The sequence below is a fragment of the Anomalospiza imberbis genome, chromosome 35 (genome assembly GCF_031753505.1).
Source record: "Anomalospiza imberbis isolate Cuckoo-Finch-1a 21T00152 chromosome 35, ASM3175350v1, whole genome shotgun sequence".
Taxonomy (NCBI): domain Eukaryota; kingdom Metazoa; phylum Chordata; class Aves; order Passeriformes; family Viduidae; genus Anomalospiza; species Anomalospiza imberbis.
This window is the reverse complement of record NC_089715.1, coordinates 578,805-592,399: the sequence shown is the minus strand read 5'-3', so window position 1 is coordinate 592,399 and position 13,595 is coordinate 578,805. Positions and strand designations below refer to the sequence as shown.

At 48.0% G+C, this 13,595-nt stretch overlaps 2 pseudogenes; one reads left to right on the top strand and one right to left on the bottom strand.

Moving 5' to 3' along the window:
• LOC137464036 (zinc finger protein 208-like) overlaps positions 1 to 13,595 on the top strand; it is a 1,110,012-nt pseudogene that overhangs the window by 712,977 nt on the left and 383,440 nt on the right.
• The window catches only part of LOC137464035 (zinc finger protein 850-like), a 1,110,255-nt pseudogene that overhangs the window by 721,639 nt on the left and 375,021 nt on the right, over positions 1 to 13,595 (bottom strand).

Below are 13,595 nucleotides of genomic sequence, written 5' to 3'. Positions count from 1 at the left end.
TGTTGGCAGGAGCACCTGGAGCAACTGCTGGCAACACTTGGTCTCTGTCAGAAGCTCTTACTCCATGCTGAAATTATTTTCTCATTGAAGTAATTTCTTACAGCACAAAAACACCTTAGCGGCGAAGGCACAGAAGAGTCTCGCAAGTAAGAATCCTCAATTCAGGAAAGCTTTAATTCCCATTGCTCGACTCAAGTAGTTCCAGAAAGTTGCAAACTTCCCAAATTAATTGGGATGGCCTGAGGAGGTGAAGAGTTGGAATTTTGCTTCCAATCTCAAAGCAGCAACTCATTTGCCTTAACCTCATCCACTGAGGGTCACTTTACAGAACAGAGCACTACACAAAAAAAGGAAAAAAACAAGGGCCATTCTTTGGTTTTCTATGTAGGGATGATAATATCCTTATTCTCTAAAGAAATAAAAGCTCTCAAGAAATCAAAGTCCACTCAGTGGTAGAAAAGTAGCTGAAAGAATTGAGTAGATGGCAAAAGGGCTAATCCTCCCCCTGGTACAGAGATCTGAGTGGCCAGTAAAGTACAGCTCTCCCCTCTTGTTCCCTGCAGGAGAATCAGGACCATGAAGAGGAAAAGTCACAGATATTCCTTCTGCCCTCCCTAACCAAAGCTGTGCCAAAGCACAGATGCTGCCTTCAAACTGACTCAAATTCCAGCCTAGACCTCTCACCTTCCAGACAACTCCTTCTCCAACACCCCACCAGCACCAAGCCCCCCAAACTCCCACACAGAAGCCCTCAACACCCCGCCAGGAGCCCCAGCTGTCCCCATCCCTCTGCAGAGCTTTCCCACCCTCCAGCAGACGCCCTGGTTCCCTGCAGGTGCCGTGGGATGGCACTCAGGAGGATCTGCTCCAAGGCCTTCCCCTGGAGCACGCTCAGGCTGCCAGGCCTATGGATCCTGGATCATCCTTCCCACCGAGCCTTCCTGTGCACGGCTGTTCCATTTGCACCTTTGCGCTCAGCTCGGACTTCTCCACTTCACCAGGAGTGCTGGGAAAGGATGGAGAGCAGCCTGGCAAGCTCTTTCTGCAGCTCCCTCTTTACCCTGGCTGGGTAGAACATTCCACAGGAAAGCAACTGGTGCCACAAGGAGCGGGTGGCCTCAGGCACCTTTGGGGATGGAACAAGGCCTTGGTTTGACATAAGTCAGCACAAGCAATTCACATGAGTAAACAAGTAATTAGCACAGACATGCCTAAGTACTTAGCACCAGTTAGCATAACAAAAACCTGGCAGGCCTAACTTGACATGAGAGTGACCTGACAAAAAGCTTTAGACACAGTCTACCAGAAGAACTAAGGGCAAGTGTGGAATCAGCCCTGTGCAGGGAAGCCCTGAGGAAGACTTTGTGCTGCTTTGGGGCATCGAGACCGCTCCTGGCCAGGGCCTGGACATCAGCTTCAAGTATGGGAATCTGACACAATGTATTTCCAACCGCCTGCCTATGGAATCACCTCAGCAGTGTGAAGATGGATGGTGATTTTGATACAACTCCTACATCAACCCACTGAAATTTATATGTGGCAGAGAAACATTTCAGTGGGTGCAGACCCCTGCCCTCCTGCCAGGTCAATGAAAGGGCTTTTGGCGGACAATGCATTTGTCTGCCGATTTGTTTGAATGAGGGAGACCCCTCAGGACTGCTATATCCTGAGGGAACACCGTTGGCCTTGGCCTGTAGGCCCCTGCACAAGCTTAAAATCAGCTGCCTCAGCTTCCAGGACCTCTCTTTGCCAGCATCCTGACGTGGATGCAGAAGTGCTGTGAGGCACTGCTGGGACCCAGCGGGACAGGACCGGCTGTCTCATGTCCACGTAGCATGCCTTACACAGCCAGGGCCATGGCTAGATGAACTGAGAGGATTCCACTGCCTTAGTGGTTCGGGCTTGACCCCTGGGAATTTCTGAATCCAGTAAATCACTGGACAGATAAAGGGGATGAATGGGTTTATTTAGAGGGGCTTTACTGGACCTCAGCTGGTGTGGAAGGTGCTAACTGCGGGTCTGTTAGCTAAAGAAGTGCAAAGAAGTTGAGAAGTAAGAAGCTGATAAGGAGTTTTTTTAAGGTTGTTATTGAGGAGACGAAGAGAAGAGAGGAATTGAAGAAAGATAAAGAGGAAACTTTGTAACTAAACAAAGCATTTTTTAAAAGTCAATTAAAGTCACTGTTAGTTTTCACTCATAGTGTTATGTTAATTTACTGTAGCCAATAGTTAAAGTAGAAGAAGTATAAACAATTAGAAGTGTATAAAAAGTCAACCATCTTCGATAATAAAGAGTTGCCATCTAAGACTGCTTAATGCCTCTACTTTGTATTGCAACCACCTCAGCAGCGACAAGCTGGTAATGTAGTTTCTCTAGATGGGAAGCAGCCTGCTGTGGAGAATTTAGAAATTCATGAAGGAGTAAGTGGAATACACTGCCTTTGCGGGCAGTTCTTGGGAGCCTTGGGCACCTTGAGAGACTGGCACCCTCCATGGGCACTATTGCAGTGCGGAGTTTGTGAGAGGCGTTGGTACCGCTGTTCCGCAGGCGGCGGGGCACATGCTCTGAGTGTGGACAGAGGTTTCCTAATCAAGCTGATTTTGAACCTCAGATTTTAAAGCTTGTGTGTGGAAAATCACATCTGGTACCTGTAACCTGGGGTTGCACGTGGGAGGAGAATTAGGAAAGGACTGTGAGGCTTTGTGAAGGGAGTTTTGGGTGGAAGTGAGAAGGAGAAGGAGATAATGGGAACTCACCAGAGCAAAGAAGTTCCCCGAGCTAGCCCTTTGGGATGTATCTGAACCCACTGGAAAGAAGTCACCAGTAAGGTGGGATTGGAGAACAAGAAAGATTTAATCCAATGCTGCATGCGGAGTGGCCATTATACAGGCTGGAAGACTGAGCCAAGTGGCCACCGGCAGGAACTTTAGATTGTAATACCTTGTTGCAGTTAATGCTGTTTTTAAGACATGAAGGAAATAGGATGAGGTCTCTTCTGCTGGTATGTTTCTCCCCTTGTGAAATCATATGGAATGGGAGACGGGCTGTGGGCTCAGCGCTCCCTCAGACCCACTGGTGTTAGCCCTTGAGAAGGAAAACAAAGGAAATAGAGGGCAAATTAAGCAATGTTGCTCAGCATGCAGCATAGGACAGCCATGTACCAAATCAGATAAGGTCTACCGTGCTGCAGCTCAAGAACAAGATACAATAGATTTGCTGAAATTGCCTCCTAGGAGACGGGAGGATGAGGATGAGGATGAGGTGGACTTTCCAAAAAAATAGGACTTAGGCTTGGAAGGGACATCCGCTCAAACCCACTCCCCTCCTGGCAGTCCGGTTTAGTCCAGAACCAGGAGACAAGCAGTGTTACAGGCCACTCTGCAAGAGGCAGTGGGACCGGAAGGAGAGAGACTGATGGTTAAAGTACCATTCTCCACCCCTGATCTAGAGGCATGGGAAAGGATTGCTAAAATTACCACAGCAACCTGATACTTTTTGCGAAGCATTTATGATATGTTATCAAACAACACAACCCAGATTGGAGAGACACCCAGTTATTACTGGATACTTTCACTGAAACAGAAAAGCAGCTGATCCTGAGAAGGGGCTTTGGCAGAGGATAACTGTAAAAGCTGGTGATTGGATGTAAGAGAATTTTTCCCTCTCCAAGGGACCCTAAATGGGATCCAAATATATTGGCAGAGTTACAGAAATTAGCAGATTATCAAGATTGGATAGCACAGGGAGTGGAGAGAGCTATCCCAAAGACCAAAAATTGGTCTGTCCTAAATTCTGTTAAGCAGGGGCCTTCCGAGACTCCATCTGAGTTTCTAGAGTGTCTAAGGGATGCTATGCATCGCCATGCATCATTAGACCTGGGGTCTGAGATAGGAATTGCGGTGCAGAGAATCACAAATGGGACATCTCACCATGATCAATATGATCAAGTGAAACCAATTTTATTGTACTGAGGCCTGTATTTATAATAAGTTCTGCTGTGCACGAGCCTCTAGCTAATACATGATTGGTTAATCCTAGCTGTTTATGTGTCTAAAATTAAATGCCGATTGGATCACCCGATTCTTGACGCGTCTTGCTTTGGTTGTCTGGCCCACCCTGAGTTCTCTTTTTTATTTTGCTGACAACTTTGCCGACTCCTCTGACTTCTTCTTCTTTTCCTGTCATCAAGGATTCACTGACCCCATTTCTTGAACTGATTCCTTTGTTACCAGAAGGCTGGATTGTGCATCTGCTGAATGTGTCCATTGTCCTGCAAAAAATCCTCAACAGGGGATGTCCTATTAGTTCCCGAAGCAGGGTGCAATCTAATAGGGTGGGATTTACAGGTGCAGTTAGACATTGGAGTACTCCCAGAGGAAGGAAAAATGGTGGTTAAGCTATTCAAATTAACGGAAGAGAATGAGGACAAAATTCATGACATGGTGTGGACAAAACCAAAAATTCGAGGTAAATCGAACATGAAACCTATAGTAATAAAAACAGTTGATGAGAACCATCCAGTTCAGGTATGACAATACCCACTCTCCCTGGAAGGGAGACAAGGACTGCAGCCAGGGATCCAGGACCTACTTGAGGAGGGGACCTTAGAGCCATGTATGTCCCCCAAAATACACCCATATTACCAGTAAAGAAGTCAGATGGGACTTACAGGCTTGTCCAAGATTTAAGAGAAGCAAACCAAAGAACAGTGAATTGTACCCAGTAGTGCCTAAGCCCTGTACACTACTGAGCAATATCCTCCCAGCACAGCAGTGGTTTAGTGTGATAGACCTAAAAGATGCTTTTTGGGCATGTCCACTGGCAGGAGAAAGCAGGGATATATTTGCCTTTGAATGGGAAGACCCCGATTCAGGGAGAAAGCAACAGCTTCAGTGGACCAGGTTACCACAAGGGTTTTCCAAATCCCCAAACCTATTTGGTCAAGGCTTGGGAGAAGTACTAAAACTCTTCTCCATCAAACCTGAGATAAAGCTCATCCAGTATGGAGATGATTTGTTTCTCTCAGGACAGGAAGAAAATGAAGTTTGAGAATCCACTATTATTAATCCATTATTAAATTTTCTGGGGGACCAAGGACTTTGAGTATCAAAAGGGAAACTCCAGTTTGCAGAGAGGGAAGTAAAATGCCTGGGACATGTGATTTGTCAAGGGAGCTGGTGGCTGAACCCTGAGAGAATTGCAGGGATAGCCTCACTCACACGGGCAAAAACTAAGAGAGAAGTCAGAAGGTTTTTAGGCTTGTTGGGATATTGCAGGCTATGGATTGAAGGATACATGCAGGCCATCAGGTTCTTGTATGAAAAGTTACTAGAAGAAGAGATTAGGTGGGAAGACGACGACAAGCAAATTTTGAAGCTTTAAAGCAAAAATTAGTCAGTGCAGCAGCACTGAGTCTTCCTGCCTTAGACAAACCCTTCTATCTGTTTGTGGATATAGAAAAAGGGGCAGCACATGGAGTGTTAGCCCAGGAAAGGGGAGGATCCATAAACCAGTGGCCTGTTTATCAAAACTGCAAGACCCTGTCAGCTGGGGGTGGCCAACCTGCATTCAGGCGGTGGCAGCGAGCGCCCCACTCGTAGAAGAAAGCAAAAAATTAAGCTCTGGGGGAAAACTGAAAATATATACCCCACACTCAGTAAGGAGTATCCTCAGCTAAAAGGCTGAGAAATGGCTCACTGATTTCCAAGTACTAAAATATGAAGCCATCTTAATAGATAATGGTTTAGAGCTAGATGTGAGTAACCAACTCAACCCTGCCCAGTTTTAGATGGAAAACCAGGTGAGGAATTAATATATAATTGCCTAGAAGTTATAAACTATCAAACTAAAGTAAGAGAGGACCAGAATTAACATATAATTGCCTAGAAGTTATAAACTATCAAACTAAAGTAAGAGAGGACCCAACAGATCAACCACTCCAAGGTGGAAAACGATTGTACAGCGATGGATTTTCACGGGTAATCCAGGGCACAGGGTATTGGGGTGAGCTATAGCAGATGAAGAGTTAGTGGCCCTAGAAAAAGGAAAGTTACCTTCCAACTAGTCAGCCCAAGCATGTGAGTTGTATGCCCTAAAGTGAGCTCTGGAAATATTCACACAGAAAAGAGAAACAATACATACAGACTCAAAATATGCTTTTGGAGTAGTGCATACCTTTGGAAAAAATTGGGAAGAGAGTGGGCTATTAAATTCAAGGGGAAAGGAACTAAAAACTTATTTTAGAAGTGTTAGAAACCTTACAATTGCCAGAAGAAGTGGCAGCAGTATATGTTAAAAGACATAAAAAAGGGGTGACTCAAGAAGCACGAGGGAACCATTTAGCAGATTTAGATGCTAAGAATGCAGCTGAATCAGGGACAGAAAAACTAATGATAGCATTAACCCCCATGAGAGAAATGGAAGAAGTTCCTGTATTCAGTGAGACGGATGAGAAAGAATTCCTCAAAACAGGAGCCAACAAAGAAAACAAAGGGAAGTGGAGATTAGCAGGTGGGAGGCAAATGTTGAATAAACCCCTTGCCAGGAAAATGCTAGAAGGCATACATGGAACAACACACTGGGGTACACAAGCACTAAGTGATCAATTACTAAGGGACTGGGGCTGCATAGGAATTTTTTGGATAGCTAAGCAGGTAATTGAAAGGTGTGAGATATGCCAACAAGTAAATGAGAAGGTCATGAGGAAAACACCAGGGGAGGGTGAGAACTAGCCTTAAGACCCTTTCAAAACATCCAAGTAGACTTTACCGAGCTTCCCCAGGTACAACGGTGGAAGTTTTTACTAGTGATAGTAGGTGACCTGACTCATTGGGTAGAGGCGGTACCCACGGTTAAAGCCAATGCCAATGTTGTGAGTAAAACACTTCTAGAATCAATCATTCCCCGATATGGGATGTTGAACAGGATTGATTCAGGCCAAGTGTAAGGCCCTCTGAAGCCCCCACTTTTGCCTACCGATTGCCACGAGGAGAAACCCCCTTCCTCCACTACAGTTCTGGCTTGGAGAGAGCGGCAGTGCAGGTGCGGTTGCTGCACCGTTACGTTAGCTGTTCCGAGCAAGGCCTGGCAAGGACTTGGCAAGGAATTGGCACAGATTTGGCAAGGAATCAGCAAGGACCTGGCATGAACCCAGCAAGGAACGGTCTACTGCATATTTGCCCACTCGCCTTTTGAAGCTGAATGAACTTTGGGGTGACCCTAGTGGTCTCTCACTGAAGACCTCTCATCTGCCCCATTACCACTGTGACAGACGGACAGAGATGGAAAACCCTCCTCCTAAGGTCTGAGACTGAGACCCCTGCCACAGGGAGTGGGGAAACCACTAATGACATGACCTGTTCTTCTTCAGTAATTCCAATGGACTTATTCTTCATTGTGTTTGGCCTGCTTTGGTGGTTTCAGTGGACTCACCTGTTCCCCTGCAGCAATTACAATAGACTCTCATTGCCCTGCATATTCCCCCTTTTTTTTCCTCCGTGGAGTATAACTGGACCCCTGAGTTGACCAGAATTTTGAAGACTTCCCCGACACAACCAGACGGATCCCCATCGTCTGGACCGGTGAGGATCTCGCCTGTGTTGGTAGCTATTCCCATCCCCCTCTTTTCTCTCTCTCTCTCTACTTTTATCTCCTTTCTGATCCCCACTATCGTATTTACTGCTTTGGCCCCTAATAAAGGTGCATTTGTTGTGATTAACTGATAGTCCCTTGTTGTTTGCCTTTTTGCACTTTTGGGATTGGTGAAAAGAACCATCACGACACCCCGCACAAGCGGATCATGACACCAAGGAACTCATTTCACCTCTAAAATACTGCAAAAAGTTGTTCAAACCCTGTGAGTAAATGGGAATTACACACTCCATGGCATCCACAGAGTTCTGGTCACACTGAGAGGATGAATCAAACTCTTAAAAGAGCTCTAGATAAGCTGATGATGGAAACCCGAATGTCATGGATAAAATGTCTCCCTTTGTCCTTATTAAGACTTAGAACTCAACCCCAGTCAGATCTGGGGGTGTCACCCTATGAAATGACGTTTGGGTTACCCTTTTTGACCTCACCCCAGAGGGTTGCCACCTATGAGGAAGGGGAAGCCAATGCCAAGAAATATGTTATGTCTATAGAAGAAATCTTAGAAGGGCTAAGACATAAAGGGGCAATTCCTCAAACAGCCACCCTGGATTTCAGACTCAATAACATTAATTCTGAGGATTTGATCAAGTAATGATCAAGTAATGGAGAGATCAGCCCCTAACTCTTCAGTGGGAAGGTCCCTTTCAGGAACTGCTCACCACCAAATCGGCCGTGTGAACTGCAGAGTGGAGATAGACTCACGCCAACAGATGGACTCATGCCAACAGAGTTAAAGGCCCAGTAGGAAAAACACAATGAGTGGACTGTATATAACATCCAGACCAGGTGAAACAAGATTGACTGTCAGTCAGAGACTGAAAGACAACCAGAAAAACACCAAGACGCCCAAAGTCAAGCTTCCACCAGCCAGTTTGAGAACTGTCTTCCTGTTTTAATGGGTGAGAATTACCAGCACCTGTTGAGGGGAAGTACACAAGGGACTGTAAAAGGTAATGGGGCAGCTTCTTTAAGAAAATAAGACAAAGGAAAGAGGGCAAGACCCCTTTGTTTGCTACCAAGAAGATGGCATAGCCCTGCTGTGGGTAGCAACCCTATAGACATGTTAAGGTAAGGACAAAAGGCCATATCGGACCACTGTCATTCCCCAACTGTCTTTGAATACAACAGGGACTGGAGGGCGAGACCGAGCTGGCCTCTGGACCCCTAAGATACAATGACTATGGGTAGCAACCACATAGGCATGATAGATGGGAGTCAAAGCCATCCTGGACATCTGTTAGGCCCTTTTGTCCATTCCAAATAAGTGTGTCTAAGGAAAACCTGGGATTTTCCTCCTGTTCCCACTGTCCTTGCCCACATCAACAGATGCTAGTATGACTCATTCAAGAGAGAGAGAAAATTTTAAATTAAATGTTCAAGCAAAATGACATATAGAAAAAGAAAAGGGGGGTTTGTTATAGATGGGTAATCCTATGGTTGACTCTCACAATTAAGGGATGAATATTAAGTATATGTTAAGAGAAGTTGTGTAGGTGCATCGTTATCTTTCCCTTACCCCTTGCATTGTTATCACGGGATGCCCTCAGTAGTCAGGGCATTTGGGAGGGTTGGCTTGTTGCTATGGCAGTGCCTGAGCTCCAATCAAGCTGTAAGAAAGTGATCTCCACCACTGGACAGCGAAGGAGGAGTGGATTGACAAGACTTTGGGAGGGGCTGGAGGTATAAAAGACAGAACATCCATTTTGTAGATGAGCACATGGTGACTGAATCCTTTACTCCGGAAACTGTATTTATTCTTTATTCACTCTTCTGTTGAATTTTGACAAGGTCTTAATAAACCATTTAAATTTTTGAAAGTGAAAATTGTTTGTCACATGGGGTTGGGGAATGTGGGGCAAGGTTGTCCACACTGGGTCAGACGTCAAGGTAAAACTTCTCTGATCTGGCCAGACCTCCTTAGGAGTGGCCCTACATCAATATCAATCACAGAATGCTACAATCAGCTCTTCTCTAAAGAGAACAGTAATAAAAGACACTCTTTAAAATGGGAATACATATTTCTTAGAAGCACTTTGAAATATTTCTCCATAACTGTAAAAGGAAACATTCCTAAGGAACTACATTAGAGCAGAGGGAAATAAAGGCAGAGCCATGATTTGGTAAGACGTGCTTATCCTAAAGAGCCCTGTGGTGCATTTGGAGCTGAGCCCTAGAACCTCAGGGCCTGAGAGGAGATTGCACAAATCTTTCCTGGAGTCAAAGTCAGAGAAAAAAACCCAAAGTGTCTCAAAGCATTAATGGGTGCCACTGAGGTCCATCCCCAACACAGGCTCCTCATGGACTCCTTGGAGGAGAGAACTGGAGGCCAGGATGGCAATAAAACCTCTCAGAGACTCAGTGTGGAAAGGAAAATCCAAAGTTCCTTAAACTCCTTGAGTATCTCAAAGTATTAATGAGCCCCACTGAGTGTTGTTCCTGACAAAGCCTCTCCAGGGACTAATTACAGCAGATAATTGGAGGCCATGACTGCACAAAGCTCTCAGAGACTCCAAGGCAAAAGCCAAAGCCAAAGTGCTTTGAAAAGCCTGCAGTCCCTGGGAGCATGAAGGAGCCCCCAGGGCCATTGCTGAGCAAGGCTCCCCAGGGACTCCTTCCAGCAGATCCTTTAGGCCACTGGGATGTGGGCTAGGGGGGGATGCTGAGGGCAGGACAAGGGGCTGACAGTGCCCAGCCTGGCTGGGGCTGTGCCAGGAGGCCCCAGTGCCTCAGGACAAGGTGTCTCCTGACAGCCCTTGGTGGCACAGACCCTGCTGTGCCCCAGGGCACCAAGACTTGGCTTCTCTTTGTCCCCACCTGTCATCAGTGCCTCCAGTTCTCTGCTCTGCCTGGGGCCTGGGGACACTTTCTCAGTCGTGTCCCACAGTGGTACCCATTAAAAGCCAAAGAAACTTTGGAGTTGGATTCTGACTTGGAGTTCTGGAGAGGTTTCTGCAGCTCCCTCTCAGGGCCTGATGTTCAGGGCCTGAGCACAAAGCCCCAGAGGGTCATTAAAGTCCTTGTGCTGTGTCTGTGCTGCTGAGCTGGGCCGGGCTCCTGGCACAGAGGGTGATCCTGGCAACCAAGGAGAGCTTCAAAAGCACATTTCTCTGGATGAGCAGCTCTTCTCCCAGCCCAGCAGGGCTGGGGCACTGCCTGCAGCCAGCCCGGGCACAGCACAAAGGCACAGAGAGCTTCCATCAGTCAGGGCTGGGAAGGTGCTGAGAAGTGCCTGGGGCAGAATCCCTGGCAGCCCTTGGCACAGGAACCTCTGGCTGCAGGACAATGCAGCTGCAGCTCCTGGAGTGATCTCCTACAGCTGGAACATCCCAATGCCCACAGACCCTGTGAGTACATTCTCTGATCCTCTCTTGTGCAGAGCAGCCAGGGGTGCCCAGGGCTGTCCTGCAGAGCAGGGTCCTGCAGCCCAGGGCGCTGTGCTGGGCCAGGGACTCTGCTGCCTGCCAGGGACAGCTCTCAGCCGGCCCGGGGAGCTGCTCCCAGCGCTGGAGAGAAGCTGTGGGGGGAAGGAGCCACCCTGAGCAGGGCAGGTGCTGCTGCTGAGAGCTGCTGGCTGGGGCAGGGCTGCTCCCTGCTCCAGAGCAGCCTGGGCACAGCTCCGCAGGACACTTCCCAAAGAAGGTAAAGCTGGGAATGCTGTAAAGCTCAGGAGCTTTCATGAGAGTGTCTTCCATTTCCTGCTTGGAGGAGGGTGGGAAAGTTGGGGTGATGACAAAAAGATTTTTGCTTTTCATGTATTTTTCTTATATTCGTAGTTCTGTAAATTAGTATAACATATGTATAAATCTAAAATCATTATCTAACTCTATTAAATTCTTAATTAACTCTGTTTAACAACTATTTTATACTTCATATATTTACAATCCTTAATTATCTCTAGTATGTTTCCTTACCTTTCTCTTAGATTTTAGAACAATAAGCTGACTGTCTAAATACATTCCTGAAATACTGCATAGTCTTATTATCAGGAAGAGCACGTACAAGAACATTTTGGTTTTTGAATGTGCGCAGTGATAACAAAAACTGGGGCAAAGAAATCCTTGGAACTAATCCAATAGGTTGAGCCAGGGGTGTGTAACTGGGGCAACTGAATCTCCTATTGGATGTTCCTGTTAAATATCCTAATTAATCAACCTTAATAAATTGTTGAAATCAGGAGTGGGGTGTGCCCCATCCGCACTGGGACACCTGGAAGCTTCCAATAAAGGTCTGGTTATTCCTTTACTGTTCTAACTTTGTTGCAAGGGTTTGTTTTTCTCTTTTGATTATAGACAACAGGGGGATGAGAGAAGCAGAACAGGAATTGTAATCCCAGAATCACAGAACATTCTGAGTTGAAAGAGACACACAGGATCATCAAAGGAATGTTTGAACATTTACAGAGACTCCAGAACTGTGACTTTGGGTGGTCAGTCTCTCTGCTGGCAGCCTCCCAAAGGGCCTTCAGCCACTCCTCAGCCCTGGACAGCAGCAGCATCACCTTTGCAGGGCCCAGCAGGGCTCTCCTGAGCTGCCCTCGCCCAGCTGCACACAGACCCTGCCCCAGCCAGGGCCCTGCACACAGGCAGGTTTCTGTAGGGCCGGGCCGAGGGCACACAGGGTGGGATGGGCTCTGTGAGCGCTGGCAGGGACAAGGCACCTCTCAGGAGGGAATGTCCAGGCCCAGGGAGATGCTCAGGGAAGCAGAGGGGGCTGAACAGAGCAGTGCTGGGGCAGGAGGGCACTGTTGGTGTGCAGGAAGTGCCGGGCACAGCTGGGCACGGGAACACTGTCCTGAGTGCCCGGCTGTCTCTGCCCTGCCCTCTCAGGCACAGCACCACAACATCTTCTCCTGTTTCTGCACTCCCCTGATATTGTCAGTGTTTTCTGGTGCTCTCAGGGAGGCTCTGGCATTTGCAGCAGCTGAGTCAGGCACTGCCCTTGGCATTCCTGCCAGGCAGGGCTGTCCATGGGAATGGGGTGTCCAAGCTTCCCTGGGACCTGTGGGGCTGTGGGCAAAGCAGTCCATGGGAAAGGGGAATGGGCTGAGCCCCTCCCTGAGATCCCATCATGGGCACACCCGGGGATCTCCTTGCTGTGCCCTTCCCAGCTCTGAGCTGCCCTCCTGGGTGCAGAGCTGTGCCAGAGCCTCTGGGAGTTCCCTGAATGTCCCACGGGGAAGTGCAGAGATGCCACAGCTGAGGAAATGCTGCTGGGATGGCCAAGGAGCCGTGAGTGTCCTTGGCACACGGGGTGTTGAGAGCTTGCCCAGAGACCTTTGAAGAGGGTGAGACATTCAGGGATCCCTCTGCTCTGAGCAGGGTCTGGTTTATCCCAGGGTGAACCAGGAGTGTGACTGTGCTCTGATTGCAGCCAAAGGTGCAAAGCCAGGGCAGTTGGGAACAAGCCCATCCAGCCCCTCACCTTCCCTCATCCACAGGGAATCCTTTGCCTCTCACATCTCTCAGTGGCAAACTGAGTGTAGCAGGACTGCTGGGGATTTCTGACCTCAGAGAGCCAGGAATGATGTGTGGGTAAGAAAACAATTCCTACACCAGCTACTGCCAGCCTCTCTTGACTCTTCACTGTCCTTTCTCCATGAACAGGTCCCCACGTGCAGCCACAGCCGATGTCCAACAGCAGCTCCATCAGCCACTTCCTCCTGCTGGCACTGGCAGACACGCGGCAGCTGCAGCTCCTGCACTTCTGCCTCTTCCTGGGCATCTCCCTGGCTGCCCTCCTGGGCAACGGCCTCATCATCAGCGCCGTAGCCTGCGGCCACCACCTGCACACGCCCATGTTCTTCTTCCTGCTCAACCTGGCCCTCAGCGACCTGGGCTCCATCTGCACCACTGTCCCCAGAGCCATGCACAATTCCCTCTGGGACACCAGCACCATCTCCTACACAGGATGTGCTGCACAGGTATTTTTGGTTTTCTTCTTCC